Raw genomic sequence first — 25,617 nt, forward strand, 5'->3', positions numbered from 1 at the left:
TGATTTCATCCCGGCAACAAATTATTTGCTTTGGCACCTATCAAATATTTCAAACTGATTAAGAATTTGATTTGCTTTGTTTCGTTTTGTTGATAAAATGCACAGTTTGCACGAGGAAGTACATTAAAATTAATCAAGTCTGAGACATTTGCCAAGTCTTCCCCTCTCAAGGATTTTGAATAATTGATCCAAGTACATGTATATTGTTCAGGAACATGAAACGTAATTTGTTTCGTCGACTCCACACGTTATAGTGCAATGCTATCAGTATGGCAACGTGTCAGATGACACCGTGTCAGATGACACCGTGTCAGTGATATTAAAGTCACAAGACACATTACAAATAATACAGTGTTAGTATTTCACAAGAATGTATAAAAGCTCCTAATGAGATAAGGAGATATGACTACTGCTGTACTTTCCATAATATCAATAACCTTCATCTCCTGAAATCCATTAATGCATTTTTTGTTCAGTTGACATCATGGAGTTGTCGGGACAGCTCGAGAGCTTCTATCGATATATCTTAACAATACAATTTGTCAGTATCAGGCTGGTGAAGAATTACAAACATGTATAACGATAATGTATCTTTAATACTTTCAGTTACGTTCAGTTTTTGAAAAAATAAACATATTATTGACATATCTCAGGAAAACCTTTTGGAAAATATTGTGCCACCCGAGACAGCTATTGTCTACAAAGAGTGTGATCAGTAACGCTATATTATCGTATCAATATACCTTTTATATCACATTGGACGTGTATTCAGATGCTCATATCGGTGTTTAGGAATAATCAGTACCTGGATGGCCTGATTAGCAGTGGTGTGAGGGTAACCTTTGCACCTAAGATGTAAAACTTGCCACAACCTTGGAAAATAATCTGCCTGAGCTATAAATAAATCTTACCGATCTTCCCGCTTCCTCAATAAAAATTTTCTGAAGACTCCATGCACATGATTATTAATTTCTTGCTTTCTTGGTACTTTATATTGATATCGCCGTATTGTAAACAAAAAGATCTGGTTAAACAACACGTAAACAAATAAAAGAAATTGGAAATTTCTTTGATGATAATGAAACATTATTACTATAACGACATGATGCTGCAGTGAAAATTAGTCTTCGAATAAACTTATAACACCATTTATAAATCATGTCACAGAGAGTTATTTTAGGCTAGGTACATATTGTTTCTAAAGAACATACCGAATATTTGCTGTATTTCAACATTTGCGATAGTTACATCAGTAAGTAAAATAAGATATTTGAAAATTATTTGATATATCATATCAATTATTGACAACCTTCGTGAATGAATCAATGATTCACTGTAGCAATAAATAGAACTAACATCTAAAACGTACATGCTTTAGAACATGAAAGGTTGATAAAGCTTCTGAAGATGAAAAAGATTAATCAATATGAATTTCGTCAGGATTCACGTTGATTTATAGTTAGATTGCTACCCTACCTAGTGTTGAAGCTCCCATTCAACTATGCTATAAGTACATATAGTGAGGCCATGACAGTTCAGTCTGTTAGAGCTCTATAAGCGTAGACTCGGGTGAAGATCCTGCGCGTATCAGTTTGTTTCTTGGAAACGGGCCTATCTGGGCTGTCGTTAATGAGTTTTTCGGTGATACACTTTACCCTAATTGCTATGGATTTTAAGCGACGGATCATCCGTATGTTATTATTTATGGTAGTCACCAGATGCTACAATGAGACTCCGCCCCAAAAACCCTAGCATATAGCAGTGCAAGGTATTGCAATGACTTAACTTTAAAAGATAGTAGCATTTCATACTATCACCTTGAATAGTTCTCATTCACTTTCCACGTCGCGTTTTTCTTGTGATGTAGAGAAGGAAAATATTACGGAGAAGAAACGACTTAGAACAGTTCCAAGAAGACTTTCACAAGCTCCGTACAGAGGACATACAAGTGATGAAGGATGGAGTGGGGTCATGCTGGTTATTTATAACAGAAACATAAATAGTTATAGGTTACTGGATTGATATCGCTGGGGCAGACACGTGCATGGTGATACTCGAATAGTTTGAAAATCAGACAGGAATTGTTCATAATAATCTGTGGCAAGTTAAAGTAAAACAAAAAAAAAACCAATTGTTTGATAAGTACATGTATGCGTGATGAACAATTGAAAACAGTAATATCAAACGGAAGGAACAGTGTGTTCATCAACACGCCACCAGTTGTCAGTCGGAAACCTAACAATAGGCGGAAACACATTATCAGCATAAGCGCAACTGAAACCTTCAAATGTAAAATGATATTAATCAGAGTGGTTTGTAATATAAATTCTACGAACGATAAATGTGCTATAATCCCAAGGTCACTTTAATTAATAATACAAAGGGAGGATTGTTTTGTTTCCGTAGTGAGGTAACTCCCTATTCCCAGTAAAGAGTATTTAATTGCCATATAAGACAACACAATATGATGACCTATTACTACATCAGGATATTTTAACATTAATTTATGATTAAATGATTTTTTTAACTTTCTAATTTTAATTTTTTAATTTTTAATATCACTAAAAGCTGCTCAACTAATATGACCATTTTGGCATTTGAGAAATCTTTGATTAAATCGATATTTTAATGTGTTTTCAGATGTTAGTCTATTGTTTAATCCGCTGATGTTGAAAATGATCGGTTTAACCCAGCTTACGATAACGTTTATCTGATCTAAGAATATTATGATAGTAACTAATGTTAACGGGAGTCATTGTTTTGACGACGATATACGCCACACGTCCTATACACATTTCATTACATTTTTCGATTTATCTAATTTTACCTAATGAGAGCAGCTGAAACCCGTTAATGTCATGTAAAAAGAATATGGACGTACCCACAAAAATCACATCAATTCATCCAATCGAGCCCAGACCGCGAAACTCCCGTTTGAATAATTTCCAACAAGTGGAGCCGAAACCGCGAGAAGAAAAACCTCACAAAAAGTGGGAAATGCAACATATTTATATATGGAAGCATGAATATAATAAATGAATAAATATTCATGAATTATTTCTAATTTGATTCATAAGGGTCCCTAAAAGGACAGCATAAAGGGGGTGGGGAGGAGGTGGGAGACTGTGCATCACACGTATTGTGCAAGTATTGTTAAGTTCCGTGTCGAAACACAATTTATGGTACTTAAATTATCACACCTTGAACTGCCACAAATACTTTCATTGGCAGTTAATTTATTTATGTTTGTATATGATACTGATTTTGTTCTAGAGAGGTATGCAAATTAGGTTTGTATAGATGCGCAGAGTCATAGATCCATAAATAGATGCACGTTGATTGTTTTTAATATAACTGTTGTTTTAATGTTTATGCATAAAATATATAATGAATCAGTTTTATCTTTAAGTATTTGACTTGTTTTGATGGAGATTTGCCGGCTTTTATTTCTAATAGATTTGGAACCAAGTGTATGTATCATTACATATGTTAATTAAAATTCAGTGTGTAGGCGTTGCGATATACGCCATGTAATCTACACTAAGTGACAGCTGCTGGCGACGGTATACGTTTTAACTCGAGCGGTACAAAATATTATGACACCTGTCCATTTAAGGGAAAACCACACAACTTGTGGAAAAATACGAATATGATTATGTTCATATAAGGGATCGCTACACAGTCGCTTCCATGAAATCTTGCTGAAACATGAGAGATACGGAAGACAGTTAGTACTGTATTGTAAAATCGGGGCTAAAGGGTTCTTAGAGTGGGGTTTTTTCATGCCCAGCTGCTGTAAAATGAAAACGGTTATTTTGCAAAACTGTAAATATAATCGTTACTGCATGCTCTCAAACCTGCTTTTAATACGTTTTACAAACAAATTAAACATTGGAGGGATAGTAACGCAGATATCCTCCATTGAGGAAATCGGAACATCCAGGAAAACATGACGGTGTCTGACAAGTGTCCAAACAATCTTCGATAACATCAAACAAAGTTGGTTTAATTCTAGGATTAGTTTTCGCTACTGAAATAATCAGACACTGTGTTTTGCTGATATTTTCGTAAATTTGTAGAAAAGACACAGATTAAATTAAATATAATTTGAGATTTAGTTATAGTAATGCCTAATAACGAATTAAACTGCATCATAAAGTTGTTTTGTCATCCTAGGACAGTGGTGTTCTATCCCCTGTAGTGTTATCACAGGCGACGAAGGAAATTAAAATAGGTCGAAGAAACGAAATAGTTTTATTATATGGTGCAATTTACATCATTGCATGTTATGAATTATGTATCTAATAATATATATAAAGACTAAAGGTTTATTCAATCGGGGTCTAGTATTACGCAAGAGTCCTAAAAAACAAAGCCACTGTTTGTTAATCGGCAATATGAAATATCATTAATTATCGTGCATTTAAGTTTTCATATTTCTAAATGTATTATCTATTTAATCCTCCAGGTGGCATAAACGCTATTTTCCTCCTGTGTATTCTTCATTTCAAATAATGATTACCGTGGATTTTAGTGCTCCGAGATTGTATATTATTATATTAAATTAATAAAATGGAGCATAATTTTGTTTAGTCTTTACCTATAATTTATGTAACTTTAAATAACACAAGTGATACATAGATTTGTAGTATGTTTTTAGGATATCTCATTTAAACATACTGTTTATACAGAATAACGATTTCTTTTGTGAAAATGATGTTACAGTGTATGTTATATAAGCATTATTTATCAAAGCTTTAGATACTTTACAAAGTGTAGAATGAGAAAATATTTCATCGATATTTACTTTCAAAATGTCTACAAGTAGACAGTAACTGATGGGATTTAATATATATTTAATGTGAACATGATACACAATATAAATATTATGATATAACCAAATGCATGTTTTTTTACCAAACATATGCATTTTTCTATAAAGATGCAGCACATTTCCTTTTCTAAAAACCACATGTACAAAGTCAGTCACACTGATTGTTGTATCGTTACCTGAGTCATGCTATTAGTGTAAACAATATTTACATCTAGAATCATGTACTCTGTCACGTGACTATCTACCTGTATCAGGTATTTAGTTCCGCAAACAAAGTAGCTATACGTGCTGCGATTGGCTACGGATTTAAATAACGAAAGACTTCCTTGATGAGGATAAAAAAACGAAACCGTGTAGTTGGCACTTTTTTAAAGTCTACAGCATAATAGCAGTTTAATCGTATGACATAGTAAGCACTTGTATACTATTACTGTAACAAGAGTACCACCAACAATAGCATATTATTTGCCCACTAAAAGGATCGATGTTATCGTTTTGCTATGAATACTGTGAACTGTTAATTTAGATGAATTGTGCAATTATAAGGGAACTATGAAGAGTCATCGCTACCATTTTTAATGTAAAACTAACCCAAATCTTCAAAATAAAAAGCACACAAAATACGAATATGTTAAATTCCACAACTCCGACCCCCTCAACCATTAAAATATATCGCATGTCTAATACATAAAACAAAGTACCACAAACAATAACAAACCCTGTTATCTTAAATAGACACTCCGTCAACAGGCATCCAGTGAACAAAAACAAACTTAGCTCAATCAATTAAACAACACTATGCATTGTGCACAGACTAAAAATCTCACACAGAACCCAAAACAATAGCAATATTACAAAAACATTCCACACTAGTGGATCGGGGGGGGGGGGGGGGGGGGGGGGGGTCCTGGGGGTCCTGGGGGTCCTGGGGGTCAGCTCCCCCTTTTAGGATGAGGACAAATTTGTATAGCCTAAAAAAAAATCTGATCCCCGAAAGATTGCAAAATTTGCTATAATTATTTTCATTTTCCGAAATTTTGGCCCCCAGACCCCTCGCCAAAATAAATTCGGCTCGCGCCTACGGCTCTCGCATTAACACTAAATTACTGGACACCCCCCCCCCCCCCCCTTTTCAAATTCCTGGATCCGCGCCTGTGCTACATTATGTCGCTATATTTCTATGGACATAATAGGTTTTCAATGAGCTTCTCCAACTTTTCGAATAACCGATCGGGGAAGATTTGTCAAATTGTGATCGATCGTAAAGCCATTGTATAATCATCTACAAAATAGATTTGGTAACCTATTTATTTTATAAAGTTTCACTGTATCACCACAGCACAGTTTTTGTTGAATTCAGTATATTTCGATGCAAGTAATTTTCTTACTGTCTGCCTGTCTGTATAACTAAACAAGCTTATGTTTATATACGAATACGTTAAAGTATACCCATATAAACTAAGACATCATAGTGTTGAAAGCAGTGTGTTTGTAAGCCATATATATCCATGGCTACATCTCACTAAAAACAAATAAAAAGTAACGACATGCACAAATCAACACCACCTAGTTACTATTTAAACACATCAAGGAGTAAGAGAAAAAGATGTTCAAATCACAATAAAGGAACGAGTACTTAATGAAAATCCTTAAGTATCCATTTTGGACTTCAGTATCAATTCCAGAATAGCCCGAACTGAAGTTAATAATCAGAGGAATAACATCACTTGGAAGAGAAAAAGAGATTATGATTCGTGTCTGGTCAGTCACATAGTCTTACTAAAATCTGAAAAAGAAATAACGATTTATGCATGTTAGCTGCGCGAGTGTTCTGCCTTATGGCATGCATTGATTACGTACATAAATGAGAGGATAAAACCTCGCAGATGTACAGTAACAATCAAAGAGATAAAACTGACACCCATTATGAACTATCTGTACGTTTGATATATAGATATCCGGTATTCCTAGCGAAAGGAAAGCAACTATACAAAACACTTATAACAATATGAAATTTCATTGTGCAGAGTTAAATAACACTTATATATCACGGGCTCATCAACTGCTTACTTCCGAGCTCTATACACAGTTGTCGATTGCAGTACACCGTGATATGGAAGCAGACAGATATGTTATGATTCAACATGGTGTATCGTTGATAAGCCAAAACGTGTATATGGTGAAAGGCAGAGCATGGTAACAGTGTTAAATTGTGTAGCGAAAGGATGTGTTCAACTGTCTAATGCGAGCATGGTGTTATACTGTCTAATGAGAGCATGTGTTTAATTGTCTAATGCGACCATGTGTTTAGTTGTCTAATGCGACCATGTGTTTAATTGTCTAATGCGACCATGTGTTTAATTGTCTAATGCGACCATGTGTTTAATTGTCTAATGAGAGCATGTGTTTAATTGTCTAATGCGACCATGTGTTTAATTGTCTAATGCGACCATGTGTTTAATTGTCTAATGCGACCATGTGTTTAATTGTCTAATGCGCCCATGTGTTTAATTGTCTAATGCGACCATGTGTTTAATTATCTAATGCAACCATGTGTTTAATTGTCTATTGCGATCATGTGCTAAATTATCTAGTTCGAGAAAGTTTTCAATTGCATAATGCGATCATGTGTAACACTGTCTAATGCGAACCTGTGTTAAATTATCTAGTTCGAGAAAGTTTTCAATTGTCTAATGCGACCATGTGTTAAACTATCTAGTTCGAGAAAGTTTTCAATTGTCTAATGCGACCATGTGTTAAACTATCTAGTTCGAGAAAGTTTTATATTGTCTAAGGCGATCATGTGTTACACTGTCTAATGCGAGCATGTGTTAAGTTATCTAGTTTGAGAAAGTTTTCAATTGTCTAATGCGATCATGTGCTAAACTATCTAGTTCGAGAAAGTTTTCAATTGTCTAATGCGATCATGTGCTAAACTATCTAGTTCGAGAAAGTTTTCAATTGTCTAATGCGACCATGTGTTACACTGTCTAATGTATGCATATGTTATGTTTTAATCGTGTAATGCAATAATGTGTTTTACTGTCCTATCCGATCATTTGTTAAATTGTCTAGTGTCAGCTTGTGGTATAATGTATAATTCAAGTATGTGTTAATTGTTCTAATGCGAGTATCTGCCAAATTGTGCTAGGCGAACATGTGTTTAATTTTCTAATGCGAAATTGTGTTCAATTGCCCGATGCGAGCATGTGTTAACTCATCCAATGCGAAAATTTTTGTAATGCAAGAGTAAGTTGTTCAACTGTTTAATATGTGACATTGTTGTACAATTATTGGCCTTATTTGGACAGGGATGTGTGTGAATATGACGAGATTTTTATTTATCTATTTATATTTATTTGTTAATAAGACAGAGGAGATAAATTAGATTATTTTTGGAAAGGTGCCTGCATTTTGTCGATTTTTGTCGTATTCGTTTGAGATAATAATACACGTACAGTCATGTCTGTATAACACAGCTGATATAATCATACATACACTCTTTTCTATCGATGGATGTCTATGAAGTGACGGAGCCTGGTCTATCCCGCAGATATGATTGTTACCCCAACTACCTACCGACGTACACCGCAAACCAGGGTAACGCGGATATTAAAACAGCATGTATAGAGAATCTTAATGACGTGTACACCTGTCAACAGTGCCATTGTTATCCGTAAATAATAAATTGTTTACGTATATTGCGTTTTTATTATCTGATCAATACTCTCTGATAACTGCACTCTTTCCCCTCCCAACTCGTCAGAATATCCTCTTATCATCAATAGTTACTGTCCCATCGTCTTACTCCCTCACTACCGCTCTAGCTCCCTGCCCTGTGTTGTTGTCATCACTGCCGTCTATAATACCTCCCCAATATTAACTGCAATCACATTTGCTTCTGTCTGTTTGGATTTTTTCAAACTTCCTGAGGGATTTCGAAAATATATTGCCCTGAGGAGCCCTAGGAGAACAAAACAGCTGCAATATGTTTATTATATTTGAGAAAACGGATATTTAAAGGTAAAATCCCTCTTTATTCCCTGATCCCATCTCTCGCTACTTAACTGACCACTTAAATTCACAATCCGGCTACATATGTTATTTTGAGACAGCAGAGCAGGTAACTCACTGTCAAACCATATATACTAGTTTTATGAGAAGGTAACTCACTGTCCAGGTAATTGTACTTGTTTTATGAGACAACAGGGAAGGTAACTCATTATCCAGGTAATTGTACTAGTTTTATGAGACAACAGAGAAGGTAACTCATTATCCAGGTAATTGTACTAGTTTTATGAGACAACAGAGAAGGTAATCATTGTCCAGGTGATTGTACTAGTTTTATGAGACAACAGAGAAGGTAACTCATTGTCCAGGTAATTGTACTAGTTTTATGAGTCAACAGAGAAGGTAACTCATTATCCAGGTAATTGTACTAGTTTTATGAGACAACAGAGAAGGTAAATCATTGTCCAGGTAATTGTACTAGTGTTATGAGACAACAGAGAAGGTAAATCATTGTCCGGGTAATTGTACTAGTTTTATGAGACAACAGATAAGGTAAATCATTGTCCGGGTAATTGTACTAGTTTTATGAGTCAACAGAGACGGTAACTCATTGTCCGGGTAATTGTACTTGTTTTATGAGACAACAGAGAAGGTAACTCACTGTCCAGGTAATTGTACTAGTTTTATGAGACAACAGAGAAGGTAACTCACTGTCCAGGTAATTGTACTAGTTTTATGAGACAACAGAGAAGGTAACTCACTGTCCAGGTAATTGTACTAGTTTTATGAGACAACAGAGAAGGTAACTCACTGTCCAGGTAATTGTACTAGTTTTATGAGACAACAGAGAAGGTAACTGATTGTCCAGGTAATTGTACTAGTTTTATGAGACAACAGAGAAGGTAACTCATTATCCAGGTAATTGTACTAGTTTTATGAGACAACAGAGAAGGTAACTCACTGTCCAGGTAATTGTACTAGCTTTATGAGACAACAGAGAAGGTAACTCACTGTTCAGGTGATTGTATTAGTTTTATGAGACAACAGAGAAGGTAACGCATTGTCCAGGTAATTGTACTAGTTTTATGAGACAACAGAGAAGGTAACTGATTGTCCAGGTAATTGTACTAGTTTTATGAGACAACAGAGAAGGTAACTTATTATCCAGGTAATTTTACTTGTTTTATGAGACAACAGAGAAGGTAACTCATTGTCCAGGTAATTGTACTTGTTTTATGAGACAATAGAGAAGGTAACTCACTGTCCAGGTAATTGTACTAGTTTTATGAGACAACAGAGAAGGTAACTCATTGTCTAGGTAATTGTACGAGTTGTATGAGACAACAGAGAAGGTAACTCATTGTCCAGGTAATTGTACTAGTTTTATGAGACAACAGAGAAGGTAACTGATTGTCCAGGTAATTGAACTAGTTTTATGAGTCAACAGAGAAGGTAACTGATTGTCCAGGTAATTGAACTAGTTTTTATGAGACAACAGAGAAGGTAAATCATTATCCAGGTAATTGTACTAGTTTTATGAGTCGACAGAGAAGGTAACTCATTGACCTGCTTTACGTAGTGTAGAGGTCGAGTGCTTCTTTGCTCCTGTAAGATTTTTTGTTTGTATGGTATTGATCATACCTGTCATTTAGATAAGAGTTTAAAACACACAAGTTTAGTCGGGCTGGGGGCCTTTTCCGAATCATTATATCAGCTACAGTAAAGCACGTGTCAGTGTCATGGTAGATAAAGTTGTACTATCAAACACCTGCCCCTTAAACTGTCAGGACAGTATTCATACTACTTAACATACACAAACACACGCATACAACATCCCCATGCGATACATGTCAATATATACCAATTGATTTGATGCTGATTTCAAGTTATTATGTAATATACTTCAGAAACATGTTGATAAAAATAGCCTCCTTCTTACACTTTGTTTTGTTATTTTGTAACTGATCTGAACACAATCATTCAAATTAACACATTGCTTGCATTTTTCTCACGAACCTCTGCTGAAATTAATAAATAACTTCCTGGTTTAACCTGATAACCAGTTCGACGAAAGACATTTAGTAAATACATATATTACAATAGAATTTGCTGAAAGTGTGACATATTCAATGACATATACAATGAGAAACACAAACAATTGTTCACGGCGCTATGGAGAAGTTATAGCCCGTTTTACTGATGTACAATGTAACATCATGTGTATTTTTAAATGCCTTGGACCAAGGCTTTGTTTTGTTGCTCTATATCAGGGAAATTCGCAATGCATTTTTCTTTGAATGCGAATGTAGATAAATCATAAGTCTATGTTAAACGCATGTAGTTGATTTCCGAAACTGTATATCATCAGCATCATCACAATGGGTTCTTTCCGTTTCTGTTTTTTTAACCATTTTTTCTCTATGATTACCCCGGTCAGTTAAACGCATTTGGTGAATGATTTCGTTTTTATTGAATCAATGAATAAGATATAGTGGATTAATAACCCTCACTGACGGACCAGTATTTCTTTATGTTAAATACTTAAAATAATGATACTATCAACACAATATTATCGAAACTCTGCATACCAGTAGAGCTTTGCATTTTAGGATATTTAGTTATGTATGTAATTAGTTATGCTGGAATGAACAAAACATTAAGTGAGGAGCATTAAAATGTGTTATCAGGTTCTTTGACTGAATACGAAACTGCGGGCGATAACAGAGTCGGTTTCGTATCATACGCATGTGAAACTCTTCCCTTTCAGATAATTTCTTCCAGGTAAATGTAAACACTTCCTCTACCAGCGATACTCACGTGAAACGAATCCGGCTTCACATATACCTGAGTCGAATGTCATTGACACTCAGGTTCGAGGGCATAGGTATTCATATTATAATTATGCGGAAAATTAAAGTCCTATGATATAAGGACCAATGTTTAATGGTGTGAAAGCGAATAATTTATCGTCTTAACACATTTACTGAAGCCTAACATGAAGTAAATAAAGACAACAATTATGAATTAAAATAGCCGAAATAACCGATAATGATGTTGCATTGTTTGAGGTAGACCTGAATATGTCTTAGTAAACTTTAACACAACAGAAAATAGACATTTTCATCCGAATATTCATAAACTAAGAATAAAAAATACCAATGTGTTGTTTTATATATCACAATATAACAGCAGCATCGCCATCACAAAGTGATTCACAAGTTATTATTCGTGGTTATCAGGACTTGAGTAACCAGTCAATGTCTTTCTCAACTCCCTTTGGAGCATACAGCCGGAGCTGTCATATCGACGCTTACAGCTTATATAATTACGCACGACATGCTTTTGCATTGTTTTATAACGTAATTATTTACCGCTGAGTCGACTGAAACAAACGGGGTTAAGTATCTTGTTCTAAGATACAACAAAGCACCCGTGCCGGGACTCGAACTAACGACGCTTCTTGCGTGTAATTATTAATCAATATCAACGCAGCTAATATTTTCTGTTGAATTTATTGGTAACAAATGCATAGTTTTCCTGATATAATTATACTATATCTTGATTCACTCTATACTAACAACAAATCTACAATCTATCCTGTCAGTAACGCTGATAACCAATGTGAATGTACTACAGATATAAATGTGTTCAAGACATACGGAACTACTCGTCTGTAGCACATTCTCTATAAATTGAGAACATGATGAGGTCAGTAAATATTGAGCATAAATATGTTCTAATCAAAAGTATGAAAGTTAAAACTTTCTAATAATAAAACAGGCGAATATATTTAAATGTAATGAAGTAAAAAATAATTAAAACAAATAGAAACATTTTGAATATAGGAAATACTTTAGGCAAGTTAAATGAATTGAACGGAATTGCAGATAAGGATGACTTAGTTGAGGAGGATATACATGATAGGTATTATTACATACGTCTATTTCAAATCATAATGCAACGGACAATCAAAAGAATGAACAAAAGACATATACGCATGTCCACGCATATACTTGCATTCACACGCATGCATACGTTTGGGTGAAACAGATATAAATCTTGAAATAGTAACAGACAATAAATGAAAACTCAGCATAATTCACCATGTATCGTACAGATGTTTCTGTCTACTAGGACTTATCAGTGATGCGAAAGGTAAAGAAGCGAGACGAACTTACAATATAATGATATGTATTATATAATATTAATTCATCAGGAGTATACCTCTGTACCATACAACTGCTTCATCCTTTTTGGGCGTGGCTCAACGAAATCGTGAGAGGAATCAATATCGTCAAAAGGGAATTGTCCATAGAAGAGAGCGTTACTAAAACTCTAAATTGAGCAAATCGTTATAATGTGGATATTTGATAAGTTTTAAAGAAGATTTCTTAATCAGTGACAATTAGTACATAAATGGAACTTAACAACGGCTACAGAAAAGTACATAGATGTAAATGCTTGTTTTGTGTTGTATTCCTGTTATTGTAAATCACTGATAATGCACTGAGGATGTCCAAAATGTGTCTCAGTATGTATCCATAATATCAAACATCAATGACAATAAATCCATGAGATTTACACTATATCTCGATTATCACAATATATTGGATTGAAGGATAAATAAACTTTCTCATCATTAAGTGACATTTCCGGTCATGCTGATACCGTAATCGGAAACTTATCATTATGATATATATATAACTTTAACCCGTCTACAGTACTAGTATAATACCTTGTACCAATAATTTATAGAGGTTGTTCAGTGCGATCATCTAGACTTCATACCAATCACTATCTGTTCCAACGAAATAGAAACAATGTATCCGTTTTATTTCATAACTCTATGTTTAAGGAAAACTAGGTTTTCTTTGAAACTACAGACTCTCTTGTCATACAAATAGACTTTTTTTAAATAAAAAAACATGTGTTAATGTTATATAAGATATGATACTAAGGTTATTTGAAAATAAAAATAAATCAATAATGAAATGAGTTATATATACTTGATTAGATGGTGTGTTAGTTTTACTTTAACTCATTGTGACTACTCAAGTACGAAAAGGGCTGTACTGAAATAGACCCATTCCGTTATAAATATCGGAGGAGGTGTTTGTATTCTTTACAATCTCATCTTATTGTTCAAGAGAATGTTACTGCTAGTTCTAGGATTGTGGGCGCCAAAATTCAAGAGTCGCATACCAAGTATATCTCATAGGCGACATCATCGTAAATATTAGCGGTCAACGTTATCATTTTTTACGTAATGAAAGATCACCTTTATTTAAAATGGTTTCAAAGAGAATTAATTTACTTTTGGTAATCGTCCAAACTAGCTGTCAACGTCTTAAATAAACATGGTGTCCTGAGTCTCTGGAAACTTTCCTACGATTGACCATATCCTTGTCGATATTAGTAAGATAGGTTTAATAAAATTTTCTTCAGTCCTAAACCTATTATGAGGTTCAAAAATCTGTTTTGCTGAATGCATCAAATGCTGTATACAGAAATGTTAATCTCAGAGACATCTAATGACGTATGTATTATCAGCAATCATGTTAATAATTTACAGCATCTACTCTATATTAGCATATTTGCACATTTGCACATACGGTAAACAGATGGGATTAACTTTTACCTTTTCTAAATCTTAAATTATTGATTATACTTCTAAAACGAAGCCCATAGTGATATAACCGTACATGGAAAGAAAATATCAATTGTAGAAAGTATAACTCATGTCGGTGTATTCATTGAATAGTAGAAATAATAATGTCGAACGTACAAAACGTGCATGTTCCAAATTAAGATGTGGTGTTTTGTCCTTAATACGTTCGGATGCCCATCCATGCGCGATGAATCCTTTAACTACTGCAAAAATGGCTAAGTGTAAAAGTATATCCCTCAGCAAAATAAGGGTGTGAATTATTGCAGTTAATGGAACATAAACAAGTTCGAAACTTTGTTGTCAAATCAATCCAAGGTTTTAATGTACGAACAAGAACAGATATGTGCATGTCACTGATTGGTTGGTTTTCCGTAGAAAATGTTGGTTCTTGGTTGAATATTTATCATCGAAGTTGGTTGTTTAACATGCGATGTTCTTATAAAGTGTCTTTTTGAATTCAATCTGTCTCAAAGGTTTTGTTCCCGACATAGTTAATATTTTACAAAAATACAATTTATGCCATGTTCTCGATAATTTTTTAAGAATGGTGTATTTCCAAACAAATGTCAATGGAAGCGTATAGTCAATGACCACGTATGAATAGTTTAATCTATGTGAAAGAATGAACGCTGATAACGACTTCTCCCCCTTCACTCTTTGACATAATTATGTACAACCAAATGCTGTATGGAAATGTGCTGTAGGGCTTTCCACAATACCCAGTTCATGTCTTAAGAACATTGTTAAACATTGTGTTGAAATGCATGATAATGAAAATATATATTTGTAATATTACTGTGGATCTACACATCATCATGAATAGTTTACACACTCAAAGTCTAATCACCATCTACTTCATGTTCTTATTTTTGGTATTCTCAACGATGATATATCTTCCCATGAAATGGAGGACTTAAGTAGCAATCCATTGATATTATAACTAAAATTCCTCATCACGGTGGTATTGCATAATTTAACCTTTGACAGATAATTGAGTTTGGTATACAGAGAGTTGTATTTAACTTCCAATTTACACCGTGCGCACTTGACAGTCCAGCAATATTAATACATGAATACATTTTTCCCTACGTCTTTCCTGTTATACAATTGTATTGCGCAATATGGCTGCATGATTAGGACAATTTCCTTTTGTCTTGTATGAATTAACCTTGTGATTTGTATTTCTACAACTGAAATCAGTCCATGGTTGCTCTGTTTTAAAAGTTAATTACGATATTGTGTGATTGTTTCATCATATACATCGTGTAACTTGATATATTTCGCATCACTGTATGACTATATCATATGACTTCTTGCTATTGGTGCTACTCAATTTTTGATTTTGACTTATGCATCAGTAATACTCATAATAATGTTGTATAATGTATTGCGTGATGAGTATCGATTGCTTAGTACGAAAAGGGTATCACTGTATACAATATACTATGATGATGTAGTATTATAGGATTATAGAGATATCAAAAGAAGAGAACGCTATTAAAACCGTAATAGAGGGAATTGTTATCCATTAGACATTTGATAACTTTTAAATAAGATTCTTAACCAATAACAATGAGTAAACAAATTGAACTTAACTACGGCTTTAGAAATGTAATTGGATAAAAAGTTTTGTTTTCAGTAGTATTCCATACATTGTAAGTATCTGATAATGTACAGAGGATATCCAGAATGTGTCTTAGTGGGTATCCAAGATATCTTACATCAATAGAAACAATTCTAAGAGATACACACTGTATCTCGATTGTCACAATATATTGGGTTTAAGGATAAATAAACTTTCTCGTCATTAAGTGACGTTTCCGGTCATGCTGATACAGGAATCGGAAACTTATCATTATGATATATATATAATTTTAATCCGTCTACAGTACTAGTATAATACCTTGTACCAATATTTTAAAGAGGTTGTTCAGTGCGATCATCTAGACTTCATACCAATCACTATCTGTTTCCACGAAATAGAAACAATGTATCCGTTTTATTTCATAACTCTATGTTTAAGGAAAACTAGGTTTTCTTCGAATCTACAGATTTTCCAGTCATACATTGTTTTATTTAAAAATAAATAGTTTAACCTATGGCGTGATACTAGGGTTATTTAGGGATAATAAAGAATAAATGAATGAGTTAAATATACTGTATTAGATACATGGCTTGGAGAACAGATGAGATGCATTACCTATTCTAATAACTAACGGATGCATCTTAAGTTTAACATAATTATGTGAATATTGGTGACTATAATCAGTATAGATATATTCTAGGGTAAGTACACATTATTATAAAACGTATCAAACAAACGATGATTATGTTACTATTGGTTACCATTATCAATATATATATATTCTCGGGTAAGTATAAACTATCAAAAACTTTTCTAGCTAATGATAATTATGTTACTATTGGTAACTATGCTAATTATGACATATATATTCTCGGATAAGTATTAAATAATTAAAACGTATTTAACTGATAATTATGTATAATATATTATATATAATGCTACTCTAAATCACAAGGTACATTTTTTGTGCATTGAGTATAACAATTTTCCCTTACGTAAGTACATGTATAAATTATAGTATTATCATATACTATGTATATAAGGATAGATAAATATCAATTCCACTTCTACTGTAACTTTTAATCTGTTGATTTTTTGTTCTACATGGACCGTAATTTTTTTTATTTTTAAAAAGATATTATGTTGAATGTATGCAGTACATAACCCGTAACTTTTTATTTGTTAAATATTCTATACATCAACCGTAACTTTTTATTTAAATATTCTATACATGAACCGTAACTTTTTATTTAAATATTCTATACATGAACCGTAACTTTTTATTTAAATATTCTATACATGAACCGTAACTTTTTATTTAAATATTCTATACATGAACCGTAACTTTTTATTTAAATATTCTATACATCAACCGTAACTTTTTATTTTTCATTAGATATCATGTTACATGTATACAGTACATAAACCGTAATTTTTCATTGTTGAGTGTATATTATTGTGTGGTATATATTCTGTGATATTTTAGGTAGCTTAGTAAGTAGTTTTATTGGTTAATCAACACTTTTCAACTGAAAACTGAATAATCTCGTTCACATATCAAATAAATATGATAGACATAGGTGTTCAACGTTATATGATTTAATACGAATTATCATTATGTGAATAATTCTAAGGAGTCTGGCGTCTCGTTTTTGTCTGTAAATCAATATTTTTATTTTTTATGTTGGCCTCGTTTAATCGATTTTGAGTTTGAATTATGGGTAAGTTACAATGTTGTGATATTTTTTTCATTTTTTTAAACAGATTTCTCGTTTATTTAATACATGTGAATCATTCTCTAAAACGATATTATCCCCTTAAATATAAAACGTTAATTAATCACTGATTTTATCACCTTCATTCTAATGTCTGAATGATATTGAAACATGTTACATGACATCGGTTATTTCGCATAAAAATAGTACAATTAACAATGCAATAATATAAAGAACAAGATAACATTTTCTGTCACTGTTGTTAGTTATTTTCAGAAATTACAAAAATCACGAGTTTCAGTTCTACCTGTTTCTGCTACAACAGAAACTTTTCTGAGGATGAACTGACCTGTGTCTTGATATGACCTAAAGTGAAATGCTGCTGATTTACACGAAAAACTGACAATTTCGGAAATGTGTGAATTTTTTGTTTCAATCTTATGTTTATCATAACAAATAATTAGTAATTCTAATTAGTTATTACAAAAACAATGACGAACTACTTTTTGTGTATCATCATTTCCGCGACCAATATTTTATTTTATATGTTCTTGTATTATATTGGTCGCGAAAATGATGATGCACAAAAAGTAGACAAGAAAAAAACAAACAAAATATAAACAACAAGAAAATATCAACAAAATATAAACAAGAAAAAAAAACAGGTAAAGGGAGTCGTATTCTGACCTCAAAATCAATAAAACAACGAAAAATGATATCTTCACACGGAACCATGAATATTAACAAGGAGTATAACACGATAAAAGGTAATCCTTCTCTGCTTCATCTCCTACAAACGTCTATGCAAAAATGCATCTGTTTATACCTGTACATATTGTTATAGACTGACAGGATTAGCGCTTGCAGTCAATTCTGCAATATGAAATAACATCATCTTACTTATATATTATCACATGGATGTGGCGCAGTGGTATAAGCTGCGAGTTATTCTGAATATGCAATTTGGTGTCTTAGATTGTGAATTCGAGGCCCTACAAGAGAATGAATAATATTTTCTTCCTTTTTCATTTGTTTTACAGAGTTGTTTATCTAATTAACACCATGTATCATATGCACTATGTGCTGTTGATCGAAGCTTAAAATTTTGAATTCCTATATATATATATATATATATATATAGGTAGTATTGAAGTTTTATTATTTTGTGTGTTTTGTTTGTTTGTTTTTTGTTTTGTTTGTTTTTCTCTGCAAGGAATATGAAATGAATTCGTATGAAAAAATTGTAGTATTTCTACAAACCGATATCGGTTAAGTAGATGGCCTTTCTCGCTCTAATTATTTCTTCGACTATTTCAAAACTTTGTTTCTTCTTTTGAAATTTAAGTCAATAGGTTATCTAAGATTTCATCAAGGAAACATTTTGACCAAAAAAATACGGAAGAAATTATAGTTTTATCAGCACGTGTTCCCACACTCCGAGCATGATCATCACCACTTATTATCAGGTAAATGATGGGTAGATTTGAAAAGGTCTGCTAATAGATCTCTTGAATATAAGGAAGCATTTTCGGGTAGAACCTACACTCCGGGTGAAAAGTCATATGTTACTTTACACAAGTGGCCGGTGTTTCATAAGAAATCAGTTAACTCAAATACCCAAAGTGTCTTTGAGTTTCAAATAATATCTTAAATGTTCTCTTCTAGCAAGTTAAGTAGATACTCTTTATCATGTGTTATCTGTGTAAACGTACTACAGTATGGCATTCTTTTAAAATTCCTAGAAAGTAGGTCGTGTTTTTTGTTGTATTTTTTTTTTTTTTAATTTAGTTTTTGTCTTTTTTATCTTGTTTCGTTTTCTATTATCTTTTAAAGATGGCTGTCGATGGCTGAAGTCTGGTAGATATGCTTAAGGTTTATGAATGCATTACCTCAAAATCGGTCTAGAGAAATTAGTATTGTTAACACTGGAAATCGTAAAGTATAACATCACAATAATCAGCATGGAGCTGTACACTCGCGATGATAATCATAAAGAAATAGGGCAGCTACAAATAAATAATAACTGTATACTAACATACTAATTAACAATAAACATCTCTCCTTTTTTCTTTTAAAATGAAACTTGATATATTTCCTTATTTTTTTTGTAGGTACTATCATCAAATATTCTTCTGCACTAATCACGATATAAGACTAGTATAACATGATTGTTAACTTGGCGACACACAAATAAATGAAATGTATCATCACACTCAGGACAAAGAAATATGTCCGATTTGAAACAAAACAAAAACAATGTAATAAATCTGCTGTCCACAGAATTTTGAAAGTGTATACCTTTTTCTTTGATACCTGACATGCCTAGTTTTCAAACGACTCTCAATAAGAATAAATAAGAGAGAACATGCTATACATAGTTTCGTGTTTACTCTGATGGGTGTATGTTAGGAGATATTTACTCATTATTACTGCGCTCAAAACACATTTAATTACTTACCAATATTCAACGTAAAAAAAAATCGCATTTCTCGAGTAATATTCAGGTAAGCGTTAAAGAAATTTTCAAACGTTCTTTTTTCATTATTTATCATAAAATTGTATCAATTAAAAAGGTCGATGTTTTCTTCCGAGGAAATATCGTACATATTGTGTCTTTAAAATAAATTCAATCTATCATTAATAGCGTATTTATAGTACAAAATCAGTCGCTATCGTTGATTCGCATTTTTATCTTTCTTTGCTTTGTTCATGTTGATGTAAAGTTTTCCAAACACTAAAAAAACAAAGACAGAATGTCCTATCAACTCAACAGTGTGAGATCGGATAATGAATTGAGAGTTGTTTCTTGGAAATGATGAGTGCAGGCCGTTGTTAGAAAGTGCATTGTATCGGTTCTGATTTGAATATGTGTGGCTTTTAACTACAAGCACATTATGATTACTGAAATGAGCTAATTTGTGTTTATCTATCGTCATGTTAATTACAAAATAACCGAAATCTATCGGCGCCCGGAGACATACTTTACATAGATTTCTAAAGTGATATTAGATGGTATCATCTTTATGGCTCGTAATGATCATATTGTGAGAAACCAATAAAATAAATTCAATTATTACACAAGTTTCAGGGCAAACGAGTACTACAGTATTGCATCATTGATATTAGATTATTGCATCATTGATATTAGATTAAGTATTTCGGAATCCAGTTATTAGTAACAGGAAGGGTGTTTAACGGGAAATGATTACATATATTTTACATTTGCTGTGAGACATCGACGTGGAAGTGATAATCTAGTTGATAAAGTTTTACATACATTTTATTTACCTATTCTGAAATACCGTTACATGCGTAAATCTCACTGATGCTCTACAATGACGAATTAATCTTCGTTGTAAGGGCCTGTATCGTTTATACATTGTACCGAGTTGTTAAGGAGTAGGGGAGGTAAATCTACAACTCTACACCGACTTTAGAACAGGACACAGTCTACCACTGTACACCGACTTTAGAACAGTATACTACAAACCTCTTTCTACCTCGGAATGATAACCACAACTTTATCATATGTTTTATAAATATTTCGGTACAATAATACAAATTATACTACATTTTTAAAATCGTTCAAAACGAAATGTATTGCAGTAGATTTATCACTATTGTGCCTATCTTATCACTGCTGTGGTGTTTTACGTTTATTTCCGAAAGAATAATTCGGTTTAATATCGAATAAATTATCAAGTCTTGCAATCAGACATGGACCTATATAGATTTTAGTTACACGTGCGTTACTGGCCTTCTAAATACTGGTTAAAAACGCATTGACACAGTCTATGTTGATGCCACTATAGACATAGAATATGATATAGTATTAATTTGAATAAAGGACTAAAGTGTGACGATTTGGTGACTACACTGTCACCTCCATCAGACAAATTACCAGTAATAGACTTTGGTATATCACAGCCAGTGTAGGATTTGAGCGTGACGTGTCGGTGACTACACTGTCACCTCCATCAGACAGACAATCAGTAATAGACTTTGGTGTGTCACAACCAGTCCAGTATTTGTGTGTGACGATGTGGTGACTACGTACACTACCAGTCCTATAAACAGTTAATTGTTTTTTTTAATATGATTATGTACCTTGGCATTTGAACGGCCACTGACTTTTCCCACTAAAGTTTGTGGCACTTTTAATAGATTTTAGTTTACAAGTTTATCTTAAAATTTACCAAATATTTTATGCTGGTAGTTTTTGAACGTGATTGTTAATCTATTTAATGGCATTTAATAAATGCTCAAAATTCGACACTATTTTTTTTTTTTTTTTTTACGTTTTTTGTTTTTTGTAAGCATACATAGGTCAATTGGAAGGTAAACACATGATGGTATAAGTAAAACATACTCTGTCATCCAACCCAACAAGTTACCTTTATCAAATACGTTTAACTTACTAATATTTGGAAAAAAATGTAGAAAGTCCAATTACGATATCGTGTTTATTGTATAACCATTCATAAACTTAAAAAAAAAAATTGTGGGTTAAAAACAATATATTTTTGAAAAAAAAATCATTATTTGACATTCTTATCGTTATTAGGTCTGGAAAAGTCTCTAACTACCAACAGGGGACTCCTGGCTGGGATTATATTATTTGTTTTCTATCTGGAGACAAGTCAGCGATCAAAATAAATCTGCTGAACCTAACTTAACATTTGTTTTTGTTGTGTTTACAGTACTTTCTAACATCTTTCTAATGCCTTAGTAATATCTCGCTTGTTGTCTTTGTGATGAGCGTTCGGCCAAACTACCAGACACTAAAGTGTATACGATTAGTGCTACATCTTTGATTGCCCCCGTTTGATGTTTATTGTTAATATGTTGCGATGAGGGCTATATAGTCCGTTGTCAGAACAATGTCACTGTAATATAATAAGGATAGTAGTATTAACAAAGACGACACTTGGGGTAGAAGTGCTACATACAAATGCATTGATTTAGCTTTTATTTTACGTTTTCTGTATAAAGGGTTATTTTTGCTCTCCGATCCCGAAACAGAAATACAGCTTTATGAGATATTAATTCCATTGTGTGGGGTTTTATTGTGTGTGCGGTTTAGGGTGACTTTTATAAAAAAAAAATGTAAACTAGTACAAGATACAAAAATAATTTCCAAAATTAGGTCCACATTTGGGAATAGTCAAATATCTGCATATTTTAATGGGCTGAAGTAAACATATTAATACAAACCTAAACTAAGATATGACCGGCCTCAAATGAACCCACTCGTTGTCATAGTGTACCAAAGGATACCAGTACTTATAAAACCTGGGTCAGGTTAATATCAATAATGAACTTTCTATAAAAACAGGATTTGGGCAGGCTATAGATGAATTCATCGTTTTATATTAAAAACAATCAAATGTCGTTTCACAATAGTAACCAAATACTGGAGTTACACTCGATAATATGTCATGGCGATCGGAGTAGGAACTTTGATTCTTGTAGTGAGAACATTAAGTACATTTGCCTGTGATTTCTCGAGATAGATATAAATGTAAATATTTTTTTCTGATTAAAACCATATACAGGTTTACGTGTAAAAAAATACATATACTTTAAATCTGCACATTTAACTTAAATTAATTGTGCTGAAAAACGTTGTATTTTATCGGCATCTAGCTAAAGTTGCTTTATCTCCGACAAAAATCAAGAATAGGCTGTTAGATATTTTGTACAACACAAGAAGTGACATAAGTTCCGCTATACCACCCTCCAAAATTAGAACTTGTAGCGATTTCCTTTTTTTTTTTAATTATTGCATTATGAAAATATTCTATCGTACTCCACTTCTATATTTGGCATGCAATGTGACGATAATTAATAATATGCAGTTTTATGTACCGCTCTAACACAGCAACATAGCAGTTTCAAAGCGGTTGACAAATATTTAGCCATGGTATGGGGCCTTTAGCAACTAAACTGTAGCCAATGTCTTTCAACTCCCTGTGGAGCTTGCAGTCGGAGCTGCCATTTTGGAGCTAACAACTTACACACGACATTTCTTGGGACTGCCAGCATTCTCATTTACAGCTAAGTCGACTGGAACACAACGGAGTAAAGTATCTTGTTCAAGGATACAACACAGCGCCCGTGTAGGGACTCGAACTAGCGACCCTTCGGTCACGTAGCTCTGTGTTCTACTACTAGACCACCGCGCCTCTTTCCGACTTATTACCAGCCATTTTAGGACACTGCTTTTTGTTTTGTTTTTTGTTTATTTTATTTTTGTTTTGTTTTTTTTGTTTTTTTTTTTCATTTTCGTTTCAGACCTGTGTTAATTAGGTATATTTCTATAAGTGGGTGTCATTCAAGTATTTTTGTGACAAACAGTAAACAAACTGTCTGCGATGTATCAATTTTACTATTGATTCTAACACTGCTGTAGCGTTCTTCTGTATCATAAACTTAATACCTTTCGTTCGGTTTGTAAAGACCAATTGTTTAGGTATTCTAACTAGGCATGTTCATGTTCCAGCTCCATGATTTAAAATGTGACTGGTTTACTACCCTCTGAGAAATCCATGGCACTGTGCCCCGTCGGATAATACACACTGGCTCCAACGACAAAAGACCTTCATTCTCTTGTCATTTTTAATGTTATGCAATAAAAATGAGTTAGATAAGCTGAAGCATGTTGTGTAAAGTTACATATGTAGGAGTTTACAAGCTACCTAGAAACTAACTATTGATGTCGATATATGATTTATATACTCACATACATGTGACGGCTATATAATATAGTCTGTACGTACACGTTAGTATCACATATTATTGATATACTCACGTACTCGTTAGTACAATGTATCACATATGATTGGTAGGTATTGATATACTCACGTACTCGTAAGTATCACATATGATTGGTAGGTATTGATATACTCACGTACTCGTAAGTATCACATATGATTGGTAGGTATTGATATACTCACGTACTCGTTAGTACAATGTATCACATATGATTGATATACTCACGTACTCGTAAGTATCACATATGATTGATATACTCACGTACTCGTAAGTATCACATATGATTGGTAGGTATTGATATACTCACGTACTCGTAAGTATCACATATGATTGGTAGGTATTGATATACTCACGTACTCGTTAGTACAATGTATCACATATGATTGATATACTCACGTACTCGTAAGTATCACATATGATTGATATACTCACGTACTCGTAAGTATCACATATGATTGGTAGGTATTGATATACTCACGTACTCGTAAGTATCACATATGATATGTATTGATATACTCACGTACTCGTAAGTACAATGTATCACATATGATTGATATACTCACGTACTCGTTAGTATCACATATGATTGGTAGGTATTGATATACTCACGTAAGCATTGTCACGGTCATCACTCATCAATCTGGACGAATCATATATTAACATTATTTGTTTGAGTACCAATTTATTTAATGAAACAATTCTTCCTATTAAGACGGAAAAGTTCTTACATCAAGGAAAAGAACAAGTCATGGGGAAGATGACAGAGGGAAGTTTTACACAATGCCAGTTCTTTATCCTTCGTCAGAGAAGGAAATTATCACCACATTAAAACAATACCTCATACATGCTTTATAGATTACATAAGTTAAACAGGACTTAATTATTTAAGTGCAGTTGTAAACATGGTTTTAATAACCGAAACAGTTATGAAGGTTTAAGTTCAAATAGAATATCTAGTGGAAGGGGAACAACCATGATGTGCGTAGATCAAATTCTGTTGGCAATGAGGGAAGGGAGGTAACTCGAATTG

The 25,617-nt window shown here is 33.2% G+C and overlaps 1 protein-coding gene across 1 annotated transcript in view; it reads right to left on the minus strand.

Moving 5' to 3' along the window:
• The window catches only part of LOC117336083 (transcription factor ets-4-like), a 40,010-nt gene extending 14,782 nt beyond the window's left edge, over window positions 1–25,228 (minus strand). Inside the window, exon 1 of the mRNA XM_033896454.1 lies at window positions 25,197–25,228. The gene's annotated coding sequence lies outside the window, so the exon portion shown is untranslated. The remainder of the gene's footprint in view (window positions 1–25,196) is intronic.
• Between the last annotated feature and the right edge of the window lie 389 nt (window positions 25,229–25,617).

Source organism: Pecten maximus, chromosome 10 (genome assembly GCF_902652985.1).
Source record: "Pecten maximus chromosome 10, xPecMax1.1, whole genome shotgun sequence".
In the NCBI taxonomy this organism is placed as follows: domain Eukaryota; kingdom Metazoa; phylum Mollusca; class Bivalvia; order Pectinida; family Pectinidae; genus Pecten; species Pecten maximus.